The following is a 24,919-nucleotide window of genomic DNA, read 5'->3' on the forward strand; positions in this document are numbered from 1 at the left end:
ATTGGTCTCAGAATCTAGGATTGGCATGTTTGGTTCAGTGTCCCTGCGCTAGAAGTCACAGGATAGTCAAGAGAAAGGGAGTGCCAGCCCTCAGGGAAAAGGTCTTCTATTTGGAATTTGGTGTTGATTCTTGAAGGCTTTGGATGCTATTTAGAAACTATGATGGCTCGGCCAATTCCACTGCTGAAGTTAAGTAATTAAATCCCAGGGAGCCGTGATGCATGTGATTGGGACTGCAGACAAACACCCCAGATCCGATTGCCTCCATGTGTATCTCTACCGGGGAATAAGGCAGCAGATTCTAATGAATGTCTAAAAGGATTAAAAATGTGTCATGGGCTTTTGCCTGCCAGGTATTTGGTTTCTTACTTGCTTTCAAGTTAGTTTTTAAATGAGCCATTATCTCTTTCAAGAGGTCTTCCCAGCATTTCATGAAATCTCTGTTAGAGTGAGGGAGTGGCTTCTATACCAAGAATTTGGGCTACGCACCTTGATGAATACTGAGTTTGGTGGTTACTTAATGCCAAATGAGTTATAAATAAAACAAAACAAAACAACCCCATATTAATGAATAGCACTTGAAAACTGATTTGCAAGTGAAATAGTTGTTGACTAGTAAAAAGTGTTACATATTTCACCACCAATCAGCCTATTGAAGTGTTTTTCTTAAAATGTGTTTATCATATTTCACGTAAACAATGTTCATTTTCCAGTGTTGTGATAGTCTGATCCACTTGGAGAATAAACATGTCCCACGATAAGCCATACACTTTGAGAGTATTAACTCTTCTTGAGACTGAGACAGCCATTTACGAAATGCTAATTAAATAATCAGCTGCTCCCACCTTCCCAAGTGCCACATTAGTGGCCTAAAATAATGAATATACTTCCCAAAGTGAACAATATCAGGTGGTTGGTTTAATCAGCAAAAGGACCAGACTGAAATGCAAGAATGAATGAATGAATATTCAGTGAAGAGAGACCTATTTAAAAAAAAAAAATGCTGTTGGGAGAAAGTTGTTTTAATTTATTTTGTGTCCACAACAAACTAAATTTGTCTTTCAATGATTTAAACCAAACTAAAATTTTTTATTTTGGAGAAAACTATTTTTATACTCTACTTTATTTTAGCCTGAAACATTCATAGTAGATCCATTTTAATGAGGTGGCATCCCAATAATTTTACGTGTTGGTTTAGACCGTTGCTTTGATAAAACCGAGATCATTTCATGAGAGGGTTATTTAACAGGGGTATTAGCCAAAGACAGTCCCACAGCACAGGAGAAAACAAAAAGCAAAACAAAGGAATGGATAAGGAAAAAAAGCTTCACGTTGAGAAAACTGTTTGGAATAAAGCTTTCTACAAAATTATTCTAAGACATTGTCTTTCTAAGACCATCTAATAGGCCATGTAAAAACAGTTTAGTTTCACACTGCTATTCATATGTGTGTGTGTATACATCAGTATTTGGTTCGTACGATACACTTGACCAGTAGGTAAGTCACTGCCCAGGTCACAGTTAATCCACATTTTCCTTCCAGAAACATGTGGCCCCTTGATAAAGTCCCCCTAATAGTATTATACGCACGTTTATTTTTCTCTTATGATGCATGGAAGGCACCTTGTAATTAATATTCAGAAAGAGTCTTCAGGTACTCACGATTTCTCTGCATGTGAAAACTGCTTGTTTTCTACAACTCTCTGACTACAGATGTCATTTCTGTACATAATCAGGTCTAGCAGCCTCTGTAGATTGCCATTTCAACTGCAGCATAAGCCACATTTGAACATCTGTCCTATTTTATGAAACACATTACTTTTACATGTTATTAATTGTAAGAATCATCAAGTGACTTAAGAAAATACATAAAGTTACTTCACTCATTTTGCTGGAATAGATTTAAAAATATATACATATTTTTTACCTAGGCAAGAGAAAAAGGAACCCTGAAAGAGGAATTGGAAGCAAGCTTAGGGAAGTCACAAGTAGTGAGGGGTAAACGAGGGACTTGGGAAGCAGACCTTCCATCACGTTTTATTGTTCCTTTGCAATCCCCTTCGTACACTTCAGACAGATTTCAAAGTCAATGTCAGAAACGCAGATTAATGATCAGGGATATTCTGGTCCTGAAGTAGTGGTCAGCCAAGAAGATGAGCGATAGAAGAAAGACGTGCTCTATTCCTTACGCTGATTGTTCCCTTTATTCTATAAAAGGCAGCTTTTACAGATAAACTCAACTAAGTGGATTGTTTTCATTTAAAAATGGAAGAGGAGAGGAAGAAAGAGTCAGTGACCACACTCTTGCTGGATGTGTGTAGACCACAATTAAGAGCCCAGGTGTGGCGCGAGCCAAGCTACTCATGCTGTTTGACAAGGTCCAAGTATGGGGGACGATCCTGAAAACAGGAGACTCCGCAGCTGGCTCCTGCTATTCTCTTTCATTTTATTTATGGCAATCTTTATAATTGTGGGAATATTTCTGGGGTTTCATGATAAAGCGACTACTCATCTTAGTTACGCCTATCTAAGCAATCATAATGAGACTAATTCCACGAAGAATTGGTTTCTATAGAACAAAATAACAAGACGGTCACGCTCTGTCTAGCACCTTTCTCTTTGCGTACTGTTTTTTAGTTTTAGCGAAAGCCAATAAGCAGAAATCAATAAAGGTCATGTTAATCATTACAAAGGAAAAATGAAAGAAGGCTATGGCTGTAATCCAGAAAATGATCTAAGATTTGGAAAAACAAAAAAATCCTAACATAAATAAAGTTCCTCCGAGGCTGTCAGGAGGAGATGCTTGCAACCTGACCCTGTGTCTGTGTGTCCTCATTCGCCGACGCCGTCCTTTCCCACGAGAGACCCACCCCGGCTGGAGCTGGACTCCGGCACAGGTGTGTAGACAATGACCTTTTAAAGAGTGAAGTAGGACTCAGGTAACTTCCTTCTTGCCTTTGCCTGTTGTACCTTCAGGGAATTCTAGGGAAGAAAAACCCTTCTCCAAGTAGGCATTTGAATAGTAGTGAGATGGCGGGGCGCTTGCTGCAGCGTGGAAGGAAAATGTTCCTCGAGTCAGATTCCAGGACCTCAAGAAAACTGCCCAAGGTTTTTATTCCTGAAATTTCCTTCAACTGAGCTTGAGATTATGAAAATCCGTACCTCATTGCGCTAGCTTCTGGGACCCATTTTTGTTAATGAGACTCTTGTTGAAAGACCACATACAACAGAAGCCTGAGAACGAGAATTAACAGACCTAAACTTCTCCCATTTATTGATATTGGGTGAATTCATCAAGTGTGGAGATTTTCTTGTTCAAAGCATCTTAACTCAGGCTAAGATACCCATCTCTTACCTCCCACACTTTCATAAATAATTTATCATTCTATATGTTTGGGTATGCTTTTATGCTTAATTTATGCCTTACTCATTATATTTACTTCTGGACCATATTACTTGTAATGTAATTCTTCTGTTGGTGAGGTTTTAAAATGTACATCTGACAAAATATCTACCTAATAGGAACATTTTAAAAGTTTAAGTTTAGTCAAGTATTTTTATGGTTTCCTGGATTTAAGAATATTATTATAAAGGACTGATATACCGGCCCCTAGACTTAGTCAACATCTGCACACAGGATATTTAGGGTGTATGTAGTTTGTAGAACAAATAATTTGCAATATCATATTTAGTCTGATTAAAACAAACTCAATTCCATTTTACTTAATCGGATGAATATTTCATTGTTGGCGGTGATGGTGCTGTTTATTCTAACGTACGGTGAGATTTTTGCTACTGCTCTAGTGTCCTTATGGGAAAGGATCCGTTAGTTATACACACACGGGAAAGTCTCATCACTTTTAGGCCTGTGCTCTCTTAATGGGAATCCTCTCTTCATACTAAACTCTCTCTCTCTCTCTAAAGATTTTATTGTTAAGTAATCTCTACACCCAATGTGAGGCTCGAACTTACAACCCCGAGATCAACAGTCACAAGCTCTACAGACCGAGCCAGCCAGGCGCCCCTAAACTCTATAAAATTTAAATATCATGAGGTTCAAATGTCCAGAATATTCACCTGAATGATGCTAGGAAATTTTTTTCATAGTCCCCAATAAATCTTAGTATGTTTTTTAAAAACTTAAAAATTGTGTGAATCCACAAGGCATTGTGTCAACAGGTAAGAAAGTCCCTTTAAAATCCACAAAGGGTGTTGGTAGACGATTTACGCAGGGAGATCATACAAATCATACAAAAATCATTCAACTTGGCTTGGAATTAAATTAATGTGAATTAAAATGATGCCAATTCAATTCTCTGCCACTCATTTTAGGAAAGACAAAAGTAAAGATACTGTGTAATATAGTCAAGGGCCGAATAAGATGGGCGTCCTCATCCACTGGTGATTGAATTAGGAACTAAAAAAGAAATAAGATGACTTTACACAACAAAAGCTTAAACACAATTCTTGTTCTTGGAAATTACTGATAATGTTGATAATTATATTAATTGACTAAATATTACTGGTTAATAATAATTCTCCTTTGAGGAACCAATTCTAATAAAGTTAATCAATGATGCTGCTGGGAGTAACTGAATGAACCTCATAGTATATTTCTGTAGCAAACATGGCAAGCAATTCACATGCCCACCAGAAGAGGAGAATGAAGTAGATGTGGGGAGACCCAGCAGTGGTTCTCAAGCTTGATTTGAGTAGAGCGCCCCCATCAGAAATACAGATGCTCAGGCCCTAACGCTGCTGGGTCAGGTCCCTCTGAGTCAGGGGCACTGTGTCTACATCTTTACAAAGCTCCTCAGGTGATGGTATTGATAAGCACCCATAACTTGTATGGCTGAACGTCTTACGGCCATTCGAAGCTTTTAACAACAAGGAAAAATGATAATAGTATAATGTTAAGTGGAAAAAAAGAAACAAATTTGTATATTCCCTATGATTTTAATTTAAGAATAAAAAATATATATTTAGAGAGAGACAGAGACATTAATGGAAAAATATTGGGAAAAAAACCACAACAAAGAGCTGTCTCTGAACGTAGGGATTATGATTAGTTTGGACTGCATTTTGCTTTTTACGCTTCCCCACCCATCCAGAATTTTCTACTCTAAGTGATACTTTAATAATCAGTAAATACAAACAAAAAAAGCCTCGATTATTTTATAATTTTATATTATTTTATAATATAATGCCTAAAAGAACTGTTTTATGCAAACCAACATATACATTTCATTTTGGATCCAAAAAACCCCCAAAAAACAAAGAAATGAGGAAGAGGTAGAATTTAGGAATTGCTCTTAAGGATGTCAGTAAAGCATTCATTGCTCCCGATGATGTGGTTTGCTTTGGTCCACCTGGTTCTGGGTCTCTAGCCACAGGCTGGAGGACAGGGGATGATGAACTTGGCTTCTACAAAGGTTCTGCCTTGTTTGAGGGGAACAGGTCAGGCAGAGAAGGATGAGTAATCCATCAATTAGTGGGCCTCCCCCGTCAGACAGGATCTGCAGGAGGTTAATAGAACTCTCAGTGGCCTGGAGAAAAGACTCTCGCTGTTTCACACATATTTACATAGACAAGGTGAGCTTTTCCCCTTAGGCTGAATTAAATGAATGTGATGGTGCGTAGACTTGAGTCCTGCAAAGTGGGCCATTAAAAAAAAAATATGTATATACCTCTGTTTTTAGGAAAAGAATTTTCAGAGCTGGCAACTACGTTCTTCCCCAAACAAGTAGTAGAGACCCTAAGAAAAAAGCCATTTTCATTTTTTTTTTCAGGAATTAAAAAAAATGCCATTAAAAAAGTCTTTCATCACACCACATCTTTACTGTATCTCTTTTTTGCATTTAAACTAAAACTCCAGATTGGAAAACTCATTTGATTTAAACTTTATTATGCACCAGAGAAGTACATGCAGAAAATTTCTAGGACCACTCTAGTAAGAAAATAGTAATTTCATGAAGAATGAATAATTTATCACAGACTACTGCACAGACTATTGGTTCTTATTTAAGCGATGGTGGCAATTGTCACTACTGTCATGAGGGTTGAATACAGGAAAGTCTACCCCAGTAGAGCAAGAGGAGATGGGGAGGGAGGAGCATGGGACATACGGGGTTTTACTTTTGCCGTTTAATTAATGATGTCCCCCCAAATAAAAGTGTTTGGAGGAAATCAGCCATGAAACTGAGAATTTACAACAACCCCAGATTTTTGTACCAAGTTTATGAATAACTCACTGAGAAAGAACTAGTTTATCAATCAAGAAAATATAGTAAGTAAATAAAAATCAATAGGCTGTCAAATGATAAGGAGGTGAGAATCTGATCTTAAGGAAAGGCGTTTGCGTCCACAGTTCTACCCTTGATCAACTGCGTAAGGCCTGGATTCTCGGCATTATAAATGCTCCACTAAGTTTTCAATTTAACTTGCAGCTGTGCTATTAGTTTTCTTCCCAAATTATCCCTTCCAGTAAACAAGCACAAGGCTCTTTTTGCTTCATTGGATTTGTGCACTTCTTTCCAAAGACAGGATTTGGGCTAAATTGCTCTGCATATATATGCAAATGTTTTTAGAAAAGATACTAAGTTTTAATTCCAGTTGGCTTACACAATGACAGGTAAGATTTGCATAAAAATGGCACTGCCAATCAATAATTTGATATCAAAATTAGGAGGGAAAATTTTTTTCAGTGGAAAGACAATTCAGACCCTACATGATGTATAATGAGCCTTTGAAAACCACTTTGATAAGGAAGGATTTATTGTCTTTGTTTTGGATTTTGGATGGCATATATGCAATTAATTTAGTGTATAGAGTCCTTTGCAGCATTTCATACTCCAAGTAAGTCAAAGACAACTAAATGAATTATGTAGATACTGGGTTAGATTCCAAAAATGGTCTCTAAAGTGTGTGTTTTTTGAAGATTTTATTTATTTATTTGAGAGAGGGAGAGAGAGAGCGTGAGCAGGGTGAGCAGCAGAGGGAGAGGGAGAAGCAGACCCCCCCGCTGAGCAGGGAGCCTCCCGACACAGGGCTCTATCTCAGGGTTCTGGGATCAAGACCTGAGCCAAAGCAGATGCTTAGCCGACTGAGCCACGCAGTGCCCCTAACGTATGTGTTCCTTGGAATTTGCATGACTAATTGCTATTTGAGGCCCAGGTCTGAGGAATGTGATTTTTGAAGAAATACTGTGATTTTTGTGAGGATGTTTGCCAGTAATTTAGAGTATTAGCTGGAGACTGTGATAAATGAAAAATTTAATTATACTTTTAGTGTTAAACTTTTTTTTTTTTTAAATGTAATCCTTACAAATATTTCATGCAGTTTAGTTTCATGATTTTGTCAATTTTAGGTCACAGAGTAGAATTTTCTATTCTCCTTTGGGTAGGGACCTCTTTTAGAAGCCCGTGAAAGCGGGGCGCCTGGGTGGCTCAGTCGTTAAGCGTCTGCCTTCAGCTCAGGTCATGGTCCCAGGGTCCTGGGATCGAGCCCCACATCGGGCTCCCTGCTCGGTGGGAAGCCTGCTTCTCCCTCTCCCACTCCCCCTGCTTGTGTTCCCTCTCTCGCTGTGTCTCTCTCTGTCAAATAAATAAATAAAATCTTTAAAAAAAAAAAAAAAAAAGCCCGTGAAAGCTACAGATAGACAGACTGGCATAATGACTTCAAGGGATCCACAAAATTTGGAAAGGGAATCGTGAATACAGATAAAAAATATCTCTTCCAGATTCTAGTAACACTTATTTTAAAATTAATTAATGGCCACTTTCAAGTATGTCTATTAAAGGAAGGGAAATAAAAATATTTCTATGACCCATGGTTGCTCCAGAATTTTAAGAGAGAGGAGGTTTTAAGACTGTGGTTTGGTGGTAAGGAACTTGCAAGGTACGAGCCTCAATCTGTGATCATTCTGCAAACACAGCATGGGCGGGGCTTTTTTTTAAAAATTTTTTTAAGTAGACTCCACACCCAGTGTGGAGCCCAGTACAGGGCTTGAACTCACGGCCCTGAGATCAAGAGCTGAACTGAGATCAAGAGTCAGACGTTTAACTTAACCGAATGAGCCATTGAGGCGCCCCCATGTGCAGGGCTTCTTAAAAGACTGCATGTGACATTAATAAAAATTAAAAATAAAAACTGCTCAAAGACACTTTTGGTTACCCTTAGATAATATTGGGAAAATATCAATTATTCGTATTAAATCATGTAAATTTTATTTGACTTGTGGTGCCCTGGGGTGCTGTTTGAGATGATACGGGCTCACGTCCCCACGCCAAGCCACCCTGTTTTTACGAGCAGTTTCTGTGATGGAATCATACAACATGGGGCTTTGTTTCAAGTCGCTACCTACGGACTGTGAAGTGCTTCCAGTTCTCTCTGAATCTCACTTGCTAAGGGATTGTCATTAAGCTAAAGTACGACTTCAGAAGTCGCAGAGCTGGTGGCTGTCACCGTTTACTGCGTGTGAGCTGTCAGCAGCACTGGGATTTCCATGCAGATTTGCTGGGTGCTCTCTGCTCTGTCCCTGACTCCTCCGGATTCCTTCTCCTAGGCCACGCTCCTTATTCTCTCTATAGGATTTCCAGAATGCTCAACAACCGAGTTTCCTTTTTTCCTTCCTTTGCTCATTGTTAAAAACTTCCATCAACTGCCTTAAAGAACTAGAATCGTAGCATTTTTGAGTCACAGTGGGGGTCAGAGGGTGTCTCAAACCATCTCATCTGACGGTTGTGGTCACTGGGGTCTAAGGAAAGTTCGGCGCCTTGCTCACCAAGATCCAGCCGGGATGGAGGTCTGCTGCCTCCCGGCCTAGTGCTCTTTCCCACAGTGCTAGGATCACTTCGCTTTCTGTGGGTCCCCTTTCCTGTGTAGCTAAACCAAGTATTCCTCCCTACTACGGCTCTCCAAGGGGGAATTTCTCCCGCCCACCCCGTTCATCAGGCTTGCTGGGGGTGATCCCTCATTAAGCTTTGACTGATACATTCCCTGCAATTTCTACCCCCTCTGGCTAAACGCTTCTTGAGATAAGACTTGAGAGGCCTGTGGTCTTACCAGCTGGAACTGATCCTTCCTAAATATCCAAGAAGGAAGAACAGTAGATAACGTTTCTTAAAAAGCTGTACAATAAACTTTATGTTGACTTGATTTGATTAGATGGTGATACTTGTTCCTTCCTAAGGTTGGAATAAGACAGGTCTATTTTTATACATACTAGGTTCCTAATGACTTAAGTTCTGCTCTTTTAGGACAGGTAATGAGGGATCCCAAACACGTTATTATAAAGAAGCTTCAGTATAATGGATCAGAAAACGCTTCACAGAAGTAGAAAGGTAAACACAAATAATAAAGCCCAATCACAGAAACTCAATCTCATCTTCGAATTTTCCACTCCTTCCCTACAGCCAAGTAGCCATTAAGAACCTTTTTTTTTCTGAAAAGGTGTCTCTTAAATTTATATGTTCATTTCTATTATACAGGTAACATCTGAGTCAAAGCCTCTATCACCTGAGACAAGATCCACTGACTCAATCTGTTCTCAGCTACCCGGAGTCAGAACAGCTATGCTTCTCTGCTTCTTTACACCGCTTTGTTGGAAACCTTTGGGGACTCATGACTGCCTCCAACATACGACTCTGTTCTAATTTTCCTGACATTCAAAGCTTCCTCACAATTCAGCTTATATGTATACCTTTAAAGTATAACTTGATTACATTTGATTGAGCCAGGCTCTGTCCCAAGTTCTTCACATTCTCACTGAGTCCTTACTGAATCCACATGGCCGGTAAATGGCAAAGGCGGGATTGGAACCTGGATCCTTCCACCACAGAAGCCCAGCCTCTTAACCATCCTAATTCCCCAAACAGACCTTCTCTGCCTCCTCCAGGCTAGATTCCTTAAGAGTCCCAAAGACATTTTATTCGCAGTCGGTTCCAGTCTCATGACAGAACCTTCACCGGAAATTTCGTTTTTCCCCCTTAGCTTTTCTAAAGTTCTTTCCATTTTCCAATAGTCACTCATGGACTTATTCATTCAACTAATATTTATCAACTAGTACATGTGAACCTTTTTTATTAGGTCTCTCCCAGATACTCTAAGACTCTAGTGATCTCCTTCTTCTTTAAATTATCTATTGTCTGCAGCGCTCCCAATTACTTGGAGTCCCACATCACTTCACAGTGTTGTTATCTCTGTATGGTCTTCTCCCGTGGAGCACAGCGACTCTGTTTGACGGTATTTTACACCATCCTCAGTCCCAAGGCAGGGCGAGAACTACAGAAGCCATGCAATAACTATCTGGAGGGCTGATATCTCCGTGATTAACTTAAGGTGCTACTTTTTAAGCAGCCCATTAAAATGAAAGAATCTTGTGCCTGAACCATTGACTGTGCCACCTAATGGATTTTGGGAAGACCTCCTATGGAGACGGTTTTAAAGCAAAACAAAATAAAACAAAGCAAAAGGGCTCCCGAACTGTCTATTAAATATTGGCAAGAGGGACAAAAAGAATTACTAACACTAGCTATTTTTATGAATGATGGCAAACGATTTTGCCCATCATATAAACAAAATACCTAAGATGATATTTCAGTGAGATTATAGATGGTTAAAATAAAGGGATTACCAGCTCAGTTTGCGTAGCGGGGCAAGGATAAAAATACGAACTGATAAAATCAGATACAAGCTTGTTGTATCAGGTGAAATCAGATACTTACAACTAAATCCCAGATAATGAAAAAAAAAAAAAAAATAAATAAATCCCAGATAATGGTATTCTTATCATTTTGTTCTAACCTATTTAACAGTAGCAAATAAAACATGTCCTTTTTATAAAATTCTTCTGTTACTAAATTTACTGCTGAGAACAGTATAATTCAGTACATCAGAGAAATTAATTACATTTGTCATCAACAGATAATTAAAGGCCAACACTATGTCTGGTTTAACCTGATTAAGATTTATTTTATTGTGTATTTAAATATGCACTTAATTCATTAAATGTCTAGTAAATCTTTATCTACAAATACTTTAAATTTCCCACCAAATTCTTAAAAAAGTTTCAATTTCTCTTTCATTCAGGGTGCCAGAGTCCCTCGCAGTAGCCTAGTATTTGGATAGAACTTAAAATGTCTTTAGCTGCTCTTGTTTCATCTACCCTAACTCTGGCATGGATTTTGGTGAGGTGGGAGAACAGCATAAATAGAAAAAGAAACAGAGTGATAAAAACAGGCCTTCCAGAAGAAGGGATTCTAAGCTAATGGGAACTTGAAGAAGCTGTGTGAACCGCCTAAGTAGGAGCACCGGCGGCTCTTCCGTTATTCTCTGAAAACCACCAAACCCTAAGAATTCTGAGTCTGTGTGTCTTTACAGCTTTTCAGTTTATGCCCTTCAAAGGGAAACACAAAGCTGCTTATCTTTGCTGGCAGCAGGACTCAAAACCACACTTCAAAACAGAAATATAGTCTCTCATTTATTTCTCTTAAATAATTTAAATGGGAAAAAAACCCCAAAAGTGTAAATTCTGAAAATACGTTCACCTACATTTGCTTCAAGTCGTGTTAATACTAGAGCACAGCACACAGCCCTTCAGTTACTTGCTTCTGGTCAGAAGTACTTGGGTATTTCTTAAGCCACCAGCCTGCGCGCTTCCATTCACTATTTGTCGTATACCTGATAAACTGAATGCAATTAATATGAGGTCAGTATTTTTCACTTTACAGAGCAACGAGACAAAGCAAAACAAACAAAAAACCGAAAACGGTGTTTCATCTCAAGTTCAGGTTACCGAACAGAACCGATTCACTGCAGAACGACCCCCAATTCTTCCCCTGAACGAGATCACCATGAACGATTTCATAAAATTCAGATGACACAACAGATCTGCCCGACAGACCTAACGTCGGTGTGGACGCCAAATTCTCACACGTACACGGTTCGCGGAACAGCCCTGTGTGCGGCTGCTTAGGCGAACCATACACCTGGCATCTTAAAACGCAGGAGTGAATCAGGTGCCTCCAATACATCCTGAGCCTGTCACCGAGGGAGGCAGGGAGTGAGAGCGTAAAAATTAGGCTCTGACTTCTGACAACAAAACGCATCATCTGCTAAAAGTCCGGCGCTTAGGTTTCTGTGCTTGGTGACCACTACGCAATAGCAGTATCTACAAAACTCGCGTTTGCTGGCATTAAAACCAAGTTCCCATCTCACGCGCGTCCCCTCACGGACGTTCCTAGTCGCACGGCTACTGTGGATCTTGATCCTAAGACAACAGTCTCCCACAAAAACTGATCCGTCTGAAGTGATTTTCTTTCATTAAATAAACCCTGACAATCCAACCTGAAGGTGATTCTAAACACGCTTGTAACAAAACGCCCAGAACAGTGTTTCTAAAAGACGATGATTATTTATTGGCAACAAATGGCGTGAATTTGCCTTCTTTATGCACATTTCCCCTGCTTCCTAGGATTCTCTTCTGCTTGAGCCTCAAGCTTCTCTAAAATCTACTTGAATCACAAGACCTGGCCTCCTTGGAGAGCAAGGACAACAGAAGGATTGCTGCAGAGGGTCCGGATGCTGTCCCTTCGTGCCCCCCACCCCACTGGATTCCACCTTTCTTCTAATATCTCAAATTCTGGATGCTTTTAGTTTCTCTCACTTGTTTCTCGCCTGGGATTTCTACCCCCTGGAAGGACCAATGTGACACAGAGTACCAAAAGCAGGGAATACTGATGACTTCCAGGGACAACAACACAGAAGGTGAGCGGTAACAATGGAAACCACTTGGGAGCGATGCCCGGGAAGGCTCTCTAAGCACGAGAAACACTGCTCAGGACAGGGTCAACTCTCCTTCCTCCCTTTTCTATCCGGTTCCTGGTTTCATATGGCACCTTAAACATCTCATCAAGTCTAAACTGCTGAACACCCAGAGTCTAGCCTGTGCATATCCCAAATTACATATCATTTACATTCTATCAGCTGCTTCTTTTAATAAAAAATCCTTTTTTTAAATAAAAAATTTCTTAAGAATAGTGTATTTTCTACAGAAACACTTTGGATTTTAATTTTAATATTTTTGTAACCCCATTACCCATTATGGTTTGATTATCAGTTACCATCCATATTCTACACAGAGAGAAATTAACAGCTGACGGCAATTTCTTAAGGCCTATGCAAAAAGACTGATCCTTAATGGAAGACCGGCACCGATATTTAATGATGATGGAAAACATAAACGCATTAGCATATAACTGATATGACTTGTGTGACGGTGTTTACTTTTTCCTGCTGTAACATTTGTGAGGGGATGTTCAAGTCACTACTACGCACAAGGGGCAAGCTGGTTTCCTAAGGCGTGGGTTAAAAAATATAAATGTACAAAGAAAAAGGGATTGAAAAATAGGTGGGGGAGGGGTTTCCTTCAAATGGATGGAACCCATTCTTTTGAAAGAAAACTCCCCTCTTACCTTGGTCCTGGAGCTGGTTAGTTCTCCTCTGTCCTCCTCCTAGGGGAGAAATACCCAAAGTTAAACAATAATAGAACATGGTCTTGTATTAAAGTCAAGTTCAGTTCTGGCCAACCCTTTCCTCAGGTCTCACAAGACACTACCAACTGTCTGATACACTGGGGCGTTCATTGAAATGAGCTTAAAATTCATTTTAAGGATTAAGCCAAAGGGGAATGAACATTCGCTGTGTAAGAGGGACAAAACTACTCTCATCAGTCTATTTTGTCAGAGCTCCAATGAACTGAAGCCTGACGTAGAGCAGAGGAATTCCTGCAAGCGCATTACGTGGGTAATTTTCATCCGCTGTTGTGAATCACGGAGAGCGTATGGTGGGGGTGCACCTGGAGCTCCCTAAAAAGACAGGCATGCTGTGGTCTTCTCAACCCATTTCCCTGATGCTCCTGGTGTTTTTGAGGGCAAACTGATGGTGCTACAAGCCAACACCATGTTGGGGGCAGTACTAAAGTTGGTATTAACAAGAATTACTGCAAATGAAAAAAAAAAACCACCAACCCTAAGGGGTCATAAAAGGGGAGGGTTAGGAAAGTTGGGGAAAATGGGATATTATTGGAAACTGGGTACTTGCTTTATTTTTTCAAAGCAGGGAATCACAGGTGAGACAGAGCTGTTTTCTTCCATGATGTACCTCTAGCTAAGTAGGGATTCTGGTATCTCTGGAGAGAAGGCAGGCAGCACATGAAAGGAGCATGGATTTGGGGAGGAGACAATGATGGGCTCCTTTTCCCTCGGAGCTTCAGCGGCAGCATCTGACCAGGTGAAGACAATAACACCAGCTCCAAGGATTTGTTGGGGCAAGTAAATTGATCTACATGCGCTTGGTGTGTAGGACTTGTTGAATTTGTTTCCTTTTCATTTACATGGCATCTGATACGATTTTTTTCTTCTTTGAACGACTGTCTTTTTTGAGACTACCGTCTAGTTAACCGAGCTTAGAGTCCATTCCTAGTCACCCTTTGGCATAATTTCAGTGACTGGCTCCCATAAAAAAGATCAAATACCAGACAATTGATTGAGTTCCATGAGACATGAAGGAAAGTGGAGACCGAGAATGAGCCTGAACCCATACAAGATCATGTGCTATTGTTATTTAACTTTGGGTAATTTATTAAAATTCTTTATCAAGTAAAACGACATCAGGTGAGAAAATGGATGTACTTTGGAACCTTGGGTAGTCACAATATATTCCAGAGACGTCGAAATGAAGGATGGGGTAATCGTTACTCTAATGGCCGTTATGAAAATGTGCAGGGAAAAAACACTGTATGGAAGGTTCTACACCATACGTTTGTCACCATCACCCTCTGAGCTTTGATCCCCTTAAAGTTACATGCTGCAGACCCCGGCAGAGTAATGCTTCTCCAACTACAAATACACGTGTTTGTCCTCATGTTCTTACTTGGGAACCTTAACTTCATTATCTTCAAAGAATATTCCAAAATTGGCCATTTTGACAAACCAGTCTTTTATCCACTACACTCTATACATTCCAAAGAATATATATACAGAAATAGGAAATTTCCTTTTTTCCTGTAATAATACATTTGGAAACTGTGAAGCTGTTATAAGTAGAAAAAAAGTACATTTTTTTTTAATAAAACACCTACTTCATCCACGGAAGTCACCTAAATGACAGAGTTTTGAAGGACATATCTTTGTATTCCAAAATGATGTGAAAGTCTATGAATTAGAATAACTGTGGGGACACTGCGTGGATTGGGTAAAACTCCAGTGGGCTGAGCAGTCTTCAGGCTTCAGAGCATAGGTGGATTGCTATTTGTGATGAGGACAAAAATGAAAAATAAATAAAGTAGCAACGGAAGTTGCTAGTGTTATTAGGGGCTCTTAAAAATCACCCTCTCATGTATTTTATTTTGAAACACCATGGGATACCAGATTACATGGATCAATTTTTATCATCTAGGTGGGGAAGCATACCTGTTGTTCTTAAAAAAAAAAAAAAAAAAGCAAGTCCTTCTACATGCATGTGCCTCCCTTTTGCTGTTTTATTCCTTTTACAACCCAGCGAAGTTTGTCATATTTGTACCTTGCCAAAAGTTTGACGTCAGTATGTAATTTTAAATGTCTGTACAGGGAGGCATACAAGACCTGCGTCTATCTCTAGCTCTGTGGTTCTTAAAGAGAAGTGCTTTCCTTAAATATCTTTCTATCTCACAGTGTAGACAGAATGTGATAAAAAGCAGCTATTTACTGAAGAAGTGACTTATTTAATTCTAAAACCGGATGAGCTTGTATTGAGGTTCTGGGAATGAATTTCTCCCCAGTCTTATTAAGTATCTGCAACTTCAAAGAGGTGTTAAGAGAATTCTTCGGTTGCTTTGCTAAAGATGGTCCAGGACATGACACGGATTCTTAGACTCTCAAAGTGGGAGGCTCTTCTGTTTCTACTTGAGCGACTCTGATGTTGGGGATCTGAACCAGCTTCCTCCCACTTCTGGACCAGTTTTAATTGTTGTACAATCTTTATGTTGACCCTGAAGTCTATTCCTGTGTAATTTCTTCAACTTAGCCAGAGCTTATTTAGTTTTTGGCTTTTTTTTTTTTTTTAAATAAATAGTCTCTTGAGCTCTCTATAGGGGTATTCTCAATACGCCTTGAAATTATGGATGTTGTTGAAACTGCAACATGGAAGAATCACAGAAACTGTTTAGGAAGTTTTGAAAGTAAGTTGTATCTATGTTAAAAAGTTCCCTTTCGTTCTTTCCCCGTAAGAGCACTGGCGAGAGAGTCCAGTGACGGACTGCGCCGTTCCACCACAGCTGTGGCACTGCGTGCCTGTCACCTAACGTCTCCAACCGATAGACTCTTCCTCTTAATAAAACGGCATCGTAAGAGGGTGAAAGGGAGCGAGTGACAATAACCACACGGGAGTGGCCTGAACGCTCTCAGGCTGCACCGCTGCTATTTTTGTCTCACTTGAGAACGATACTGCTCAGTAATTTTTAGAGTTCTATCATTAAGCCTAACTTAAACATCATCTCTTAAAAGTGAACAAATTAAAAAGAACATCAGTTAGATGGCATATGAATGGATTCTTTGCCTTAGATGATGTTATCATTGCTATATCATTTAATAGAAAGCAACTTCTTTTTTTGTTAGCCTTTGCCCTTTGCTCTTTACTCTGGGAGACAATCTGAGGTCAGCTCTTCTCGGATCCCGCTGACTTCTATTTACCTCCGCCTGGCCTCGAATAGCAGCCAAAGGTTAGGGTACTGCCTTAGGGCTCTGGATACATGGTTTAATTTTAACTTTTCTATTTCTCAGGCCTGGCAACACAGAGCAGTGGTATTCACTGATAAATGCTTTTATGATTTTGTTTGTTTGTTTGTTTTTGTGGTTTTAGTTGCAAATACCTGAAAAGACAGAAGAATATGGGGCTGGATATCTGAGGAGACTTCTCTTAGTTACTAGTGAGATTCTGGCCTGTTGCCATTTTAAAAAGGCTGTTCAGAAACTGCGTATCTGTCAGCCCCAAATAGGAAGCAACCATTTTCTGTAAGAGCAGAGGCCTTGTGGGTAGGTCTCCCCGGTGTTTATGCTATCGTCCGCGGAGAGGGGTCCACACACTCCTCTTTTCTTTGAAAGTAGAGAGCTGTTCGTGTCACATTTGGTTAACTGACTCCATTTTAATTCTTATTTTGGTTAACTCCCAAAGATTGAATGCTTAGAGAAAACAGATTGAATAACATTGCTGTAAAAAATTATCTGTGTGTCAGGTTTTTTTATTGAGTACCCCAGAAAAAAAAGTGGGCTAAATGAAGTCTACTTTATTTCAATGTGATGTGATAGGACTTTGCATGGTCAGTGGTATTTAAAATGATAGATTGCTCCCACATCTTGGAATTATAAACTTGAAAGGCAGAATTGATGTTAGGACTGTTTTTATGCCTTTAATTTTTCTTCACTGTTGAGTCATGTGATACTAAGAGAGCATACTGAAATGGTCTCATAAAGTTTCTAAAAGTGTATATCATTCTGTGGATGAGCCCGAACAACAGCTTTTCGGGTTTTCAGAGAGTATGGAATCTGTCCATTTAAAATAAGCTACTTTCAATTGTGAAATAGACTTTTCCGGTATTAAGGAGGATAAACAAAGTATTTCTAACTTCCATTAGTATGATTATTAGTTACAAGATATTCTTATAATTAATATAAGGCTGTTTGCAAGAAGGCTTAGGGCCAGGGCTAGGTGGTCTGCAGGGTAACACGGGGATCTTCTATTTAGGTGCTGCCAGGATGTATGGGACATGCTGTTTGTGGCAACGTTATCTCAAATGTATGCTGTTTCATTCTGAAAACAAGACTTATAAGACTGAATGGGGGGGGGCAAACATTAAAATAAATGAACTACAGTTTCTCATTCCTAGCTGAATTAAAACAGAATATAATTCTAAACCAGAGTCTTTACTATTTCCCAGCTCATTCCAAATAATGGCCAAGCTATTTTATCTTCCCTTTCTTAAGTATGAATCATAAACCAGGCCCAATCTTGGCTGATTTTATCTTTAGAGACAAAAGGAAGATATTAATAACGTCTCAAGTTGTGGCTGGGTGGTTTCCCATATGCTATGCTGAAACATTTTCATTTTTATGGAAAACCATTATTTACTTATGATGCACTAAGTAGATGCTTATCATTAGGATAAAACTGCATTAAAACAGTATTGTATAGAATTCTACATTTAGGAGAATATTACATCTCCACAATAAAGTGAGCTGTATTTTTAGTTTATTATAGGTATTTTGGAGTTTCATGGTAAATCTGATTACCATGCTCCCTCCAAAGTCCTGTGTGTGTGTGTGTGTGCCCATGTGCACATCTAAAATATTCTTTCCACGTCCGATTATCCCAAGCATGGAATAAGAGAAGAGCCCCCTCTTCTCTCTCTCATGCAATCCCTCCCCACCCTACCTCCATGATCTCAGGTAAAAGGGACTCGGGACAGTAAGGGGTAGGAATCTGCTACGGCAGGACAATAATGCTTCTCGTCTTGTTCCTACCGAACTATTGAGAGGAGTAAGGGTTGTGATCTCTCTGAGAACTTTAATGACCCCTCCTCTGCCGAGCCTGGGCTGATCGTCCTTGCAGCCTTCCCTTTAGGAAGGTAAGTCTGGAGAACAAATCCTACACAAGCAATGCACAAAAAGCAAAAACAATAGCAAAAAAAACCCCCTATCACTTGACCTTGCTGCTCTTCCGAGGATAAACTAGCCGCTGCTCCTGGTGTATAAACGACAAGGGCACTTACTACCTACAGCGCTCCTGGTCCCATAGCCTGAGGCCTTCCTGGGAAGAACACTAACCAGACACAGTCTCTTCTGTCACTGGCACAAACAGGCCACAGAGGACCCTGGAGCCACGGGCAGAAGCTGCCTCACGTGCAGCAGGGACGTTTCACAGAGGCAATCTCTCTGCTGTAGGGTGCTTGTCCTACGGCTGAGACTTGAACCGGCGGCAGCAAACCCACGCGTGGGCCACGCCAACATCTCTGATTCCCTGGAAAGGCAGGACCTCTGCGGCTGTCGCTGTTTTCCCAACTCTAGAATTCCTGGCACCACACATTTCCCTTCCCCCAGTCCTTTCAGATTCTTTGCTTCAACGGTCCGGACTCGATTTCCTTATTACGGTACCTAGTTGGGCCTCTGTCTAGATTTTGGCATTGCCAGTGCCCTTCAGGGGAGGGGGGATTGGCGTGTCTTTTCTCCAGACCTCATGTTTTTGGTTTGAGCTCTGGAGAACCCACACGTGGGCTTCCACCCAGCCCTGCAGAACAGGGGGTCCAAACACCCTCATGCAGTCGCTTGGTTGTTCCTTTGTGTCCCCCCTTTAACCTGAGCACTAGCGCTGCGATCGCTTCTGGAAACCATTCGATTGAGTGAGATGATCTGTATTGATCTATAAAGACCAGTGACGTAAGGTGGGACCTGTCTGGCTACGGGGCATCCGCCAAGACGGCAACACTTCCAACGACTAATGTAAGGATCCGTTCATCCACTTACCGGCTGATGAACTTTGGTCTTAGACACGACACCGTGTCTCCTAAATACTCTCAGCACATGTGGGTCAAGGCCACCTGACCTGGCTGGGGAGAGGTTCGGCACTCACGTCAATTGTGTGTTACCACCGAATCGATCTGAATTGTGCAGGATATATGTATTCTCTCCGGAGATTCTCTTTCTTTATAGGATTTGCTTATAAGGCAATTACGTGGGACTGAAGAACAACGGTTTGGAATTCTGCCTTCTCTTAGAACTGCCACAGCTGACGTCCAGTGTTAGGTCCCTCCTCGGATCGGGCTGTGAAGGCTTGAATTGGTGAACCTCATTTATAGCATTTTTATCTCCTTACATTTGATCCTCTTTGAAGTGGTAGAAACTAAAATGGCCACAGATTACCCATTTTCTGAGGCAAGTTACTAACATACGGTTTCTAAGTGTAATGGTGAGTAGGAGCACAGAGCCAAACACTGAATTTAGAAACGTCTCGATGTGGTGGTGCCTATGGCAGTCACAAAGCCGAACTCAAAGGGAACAACATGACAACCAACCGGCAAATTCTCAGTGGGAACCCAGTGACCATCTGTTGAATGAACTGGCAAATATATGAAGGCAAATCATGTTAGCATTTTTTTTTTTTTCTATTGGGAAGAATGGCAAACATGTTTAATGCCTGGTGAATCTTAACGAAATGCAGAAAAATGCCACATTCTTTTTCTTCTTCATGGGGAGCTGTGATTTCAATCATCTTTCAAGTGTAGGCAAGACCTAAATGACAAATGTAGAATTTCAAATGGCAGTGGAAAGTTTTAGGTTTCCTACTGGAGTCACCATTCTAGAAAGGAAAGCAAGGATGGGGTATATGGATTCTAAAGGGGGTTATTTCCCCCTGGGATGCATGTAGTATTGATAACTTTACCATGCGCACCTCAGTTTGTGAATGCAAACTACCTGGTCCCTGCAATAAACACCAGCATCTCTGGTAGGAAACTGGGTAAGTGATGAAGCATATTACAACTGGGGGTGGGGGGATTTGTGTGCTTGTGTGTGTCTGTTCTAACCCTTAGTCCAACAGACTATGTTCCAAGTCGTAACGGGATCACAAAAACTAAGTTACCTCTAGTATCTCATTAGGACATCAAGAAAAAGAAAGGATATTTATATGCAAAAACATCTCCTTTCCTACTAGTTAAAATAAACAAACAAACAAACATGTACTAATCTACAGCAACTCATTTCCTGAAAACAAGTGGAAAATTTAATCACTTCAGGCCAAGTGCTGCTCAGGAATATGAGCGCTCAGGTTTAACTTTCTGTACTTTTAAGCTTTTCTAATGTCCACATCAAATGCTAACAGTTGACTTGTGACTAACATCGAAAACAGACATCAACTTTATTCTCATGCACAACATCCAGCAAGCCCCTTGTTTCTAGACCTTGTAAGTACACGTGAACTGATGAGTAAACACCTATCACCAATTTTACATGAGAAAGTGGTTCCTTAAGGATAATATATTTTTTCACACGTGGATCTGAATACTAAGTTTAGTACATCTGCCCTAAAGGATCCTCCAAAGCGGAAGAAACACGATTTGGCCTACCGAGGACGCTGCCCATGCTGACAGAGATCTAGACTTGGGCCAGGGATTGCGTTCAAGACTGAAAGAAAGAGTCGGATGGAAGCTGTTACTCTGATTCCCTTGCTTCGTGCTTGCCCACCCCCACACGCTGCGGCCCCGGGCTCTGCGGTGGCTGTCGTGAGCTGACCTCACGGGCCTGGCTGCTGAGGTCCTGCTCCGGCTGCTACGGGCTCCCTGAGAAGGGAGGGCAGCAGGTCCTACTGGGCCTCTGTGCCCCCAGATCTCAATTACTGATCAAGTTCTTTTGGAACTGCTTTCTTTTGAAACATTTTCTGGGGGGGTGACAGAGCGTTTGTCTTATTTTAGACACAGTCTCGCCAACTTTTTTAGAGAAGGCAAAATCTGAAGAATTATTACTGCAGAATAACGGAAGATAGGAGACTAGTGCTTGGTTTGGTTTTTGATTTTTTTTTTTTAAGTGGGCTTCAAACACTAGGGTCGAATCTACAAATTCTTACAGAGGCCAGGGGAAGTCTTCAGATAGGCTCCCTCGCTATGTTCCCTGGAGGTACTCACGGATACGACGTACCAGGAGTACCTCCAAAAGGGGTCTTCTCGCCTAACAGCTGTTCAGTACCTAGTACGTCTCTGTGTTAACCAAGTTACGATTCCCTCTGAACAACGTCTGTTTTGTTTGTTGCGTAGTACAGCACAGCAGCTAGTGGGAGCACACAGTAAGGACCGTATTTCTGTGGTCAAGCATACAGCTTTGCGCTACGGTAAATGCCACGGACAGCGGGTCTCTGCTGGGTAGTGAAGCTGACAGTACTGATGGTAAAGTCAAAGTGAACACGCTGCCTCCCTCATCTAAACTCTGCGTTCCCACCGCAGTGCTGTCTAAAGCATGTGTTGTGAAAGTTTCTCAGCCAGAGGGCAGATGTCACAATTGTTTTGGGGTGTCAAGGGTATTGGAGAAGGAACAAGAAGGAAGGCCAGGACGCTGAGAGTCGTATAAATGGCACGGAGCACAGGAAAAGAAGATTCGAGAGAAGTATCAAAGCATGTGGACAGTTGAGAGATAATATAAAAGAAGAGATTTTACCCTTTCATCTCACAATGAGAACTGAAAGTTTTCTTTAGATGACTTTGGAAAATAAATAGCTATGCCAGTGAGATCTGAGTTCCCCCACTGCCCGGTACCGATAGTTCGTAGGCACATCGGCCCGTTATCGCTCCTCTTTATCATAGTAAGACCTAGAGATGAGACGTCCCACGGCATCAACATTGCTAGCATCCTTCTGTGACCTAAAACTTGACAAATCTGTGTTAAAGTACAAGAAACCCAATAATTTCTGACCGTGGATACTGCTTCTGTAACTGACAGCTTTCTGTAAACCTCACAAACACGAGTCTGAAATAGTGTCTTCGAGCAACGAGGGGCTCTGTGCGCTATCCCTGTCCCGTACAGACGGGTGCCGGTCACCCTGCTGCAGTGTTTTCTACCCCACGCACCCAGACAGGCTCTGTAACGATCCAGACTGCATTTGTCTGCAGGTCTACAGTGAAGACCCGAGTCCTGGCTTTCCATCCTGATTCTATATCCTAGTCTTCCTCTTTTCTGGGACGTTGATCGTGAAGCGCTGTGACCACACAGCAAGGTCCGGAAACGTGAGACTCCCGAGGCCATTGGAAGACTGTTAGCCATGTGTGTGCGTTCTCTGCTTCCGCTGACGCAGCAGGAAAGGCTACCGTTCTCCTGTTCTTCAAGTCTCATGTTGCCCAGTGAATCACAACAGCAGACTTTGTGGGAAAGACAAGGAAACAGACTAGTCTCACTGTATCCAGAACTGTTAACGTAAAGACTTGGTTAAAAGAAAGACCGAGCCCACAGGAAAAGTCTACTGAACAAATAAGGCAACACTCTCGATGCAGATGTGCCCTCGGGGTCCTGCTGTGATAAATGCAATTGTTTTGAATTTGCTTCTACAAAGTAATCCTTTATATAGAAGGTGCCCATTCGTCCATCTCTGAGAGTTTGCCTCTGTTCAAACCGAGGCTCCTCATCGAATAAGAGTGAGAGTTCAGGCTTGATGCGCGCCCCGCGTGTAGCTGGGCTGGGGGTGGGGAAGTGAGGAGGTGGGGGGCAAGGTGCACGCTGCTTAGCCTTCCCTGCTCTTCCAGTGTTCTCGAAGACCGGACAAAAGGACTGTGGTTTTGGCATGCAGGGGCCAGCTTGCTCAGGAAACCGTGGCATATATAAAACAAAGCGTATAAACAAACTCTCCATCCAGGAAGCTGGGTTTAACAATTACCTCATTAACAAGATCCAGGGAAGGACAGGAAAAGAGGGGGAAGCCAATAGCGGATTATTATACAGTTCTAGACAGATGAAGCCCTTCAGCGTCTCCCCAAACAAGCCCCGTAGTGTGGATTTGACAAAGTGGCACATTTAAGAGGGAACTCTTGCCATCAATGGGACTCAGGCGCACCCGTATCTGAGGGCCAAATGCAGTCCCTGGAACTTGACTTTATCAGTAGACACAAGACAGAGGACAAGGCAGCTACATCCACAGAGAATTAATTAAGAGCAGAAGCGACATCCAGTGAATGTAATCAATAGTCTGAACACTGATCTACATATCAACCACCATTGCTTTCTCCCCTTCCCGTTCTTTTAAATTAGCTACACGAAGGTGCTCTCACAACTCCTACTTCAATAGAGATTTCTTTGCTCCTTGGCTTTGCCAAAATGACACATTTCTCCTACCGCATCCTACAAAATATACCCTTGAAGACCAAACACTCTGATGCCAGTCTGAGTTTCTGAATGGTTGGAACATTTTGGGGTAGAATTTTGTTACGCGTAATTTATTGGTCTGGCTTTCTCCCTGGACATTTCTCTGGTTTCATACGGGAAGTACGTGCAAAGAAACATGACTTTCTGCCAAAGTCCACACCCAAGTCTGTCTTCACCGGCTCATTTTATCCTCTCTCCTTTTAAAATGGTCCCTTTTGGACACACCGTAAAACCCCTCACTAATTATTACAGTGTTGCTTGCAAACACTAAATACTGGTTTAACACAACTTTCCAGGGCTACTGTTTCTCGGATCTGTGTCATCCACACCCTCACCCCCCGCCCAACACACATATCCAAAGCACGCTGCAGTTCCCTTGTTCAAACCAATGAGAACGATCATATCATCTTTACGTTGCTTTCATTCCTACTGGGCAACAGTACAGGTCTCATTACTTTCACATTTCAAAGGCTTACCAGAGACATCATTTCTCAAGACCGGGTTCGTGGTTAGGTCCTTTAGCAAAGATTCTGATTTCTTCTTGAATCTGTGCTTTGTACGAATCCCTCCTAAGCAGCACTGAGACCAGAGTGATTTGTCAGTTGTCACCGCTGACTCCGGCTTTGCTCTAGCCCCAGCAATTCACCAGGAGCCTTTATTGCTTAAGGAAAATAGGATATTCTGCCTCCTGGGCATAAACATGTGAATTCCCTATGTCCAGGACCAAAAGGGCAAAAAGGGCAGATTTTACCAGCATTTCCTTAAGAATGAAAGTCTCCTCTTTAACACATGTGGATTATCCGAGTAATCCACATGTGTGATGCTGTGCTCATGAATCACAGTTCAGGGGTCTGTGTGTGAACAGTTCTGGAGTGTCATCGGGTCTAATTTTACAGATCTTACTTACACCACACTCCCTTTGCAATGGGTGCGAGTGTGACGGAGTAAGCCCGTAGAATCAGAGCCTGCTTCCCGCTGGCGTGACCCCATCTG

At 41.4% G+C, this 24,919-nt stretch overlaps 1 protein-coding gene across 5 annotated transcripts in view; it reads right to left on the reverse strand.

The window, feature by feature from the left end:
* Positions 1–24,919, reverse strand: part of GRIA4 (glutamate ionotropic receptor AMPA type subunit 4) — a 369,710-nt gene that overhangs the window by 13,372 nt on the left and 331,419 nt on the right. The window lies entirely within an intron of this gene.

This window comes from Halichoerus grypus, chromosome 11, assembly GCF_964656455.1.
Source record: "Halichoerus grypus chromosome 11, mHalGry1.hap1.1, whole genome shotgun sequence".
Classification (NCBI taxonomy): Eukaryota; Metazoa; Chordata; class Mammalia; order Carnivora; family Phocidae; genus Halichoerus; species Halichoerus grypus.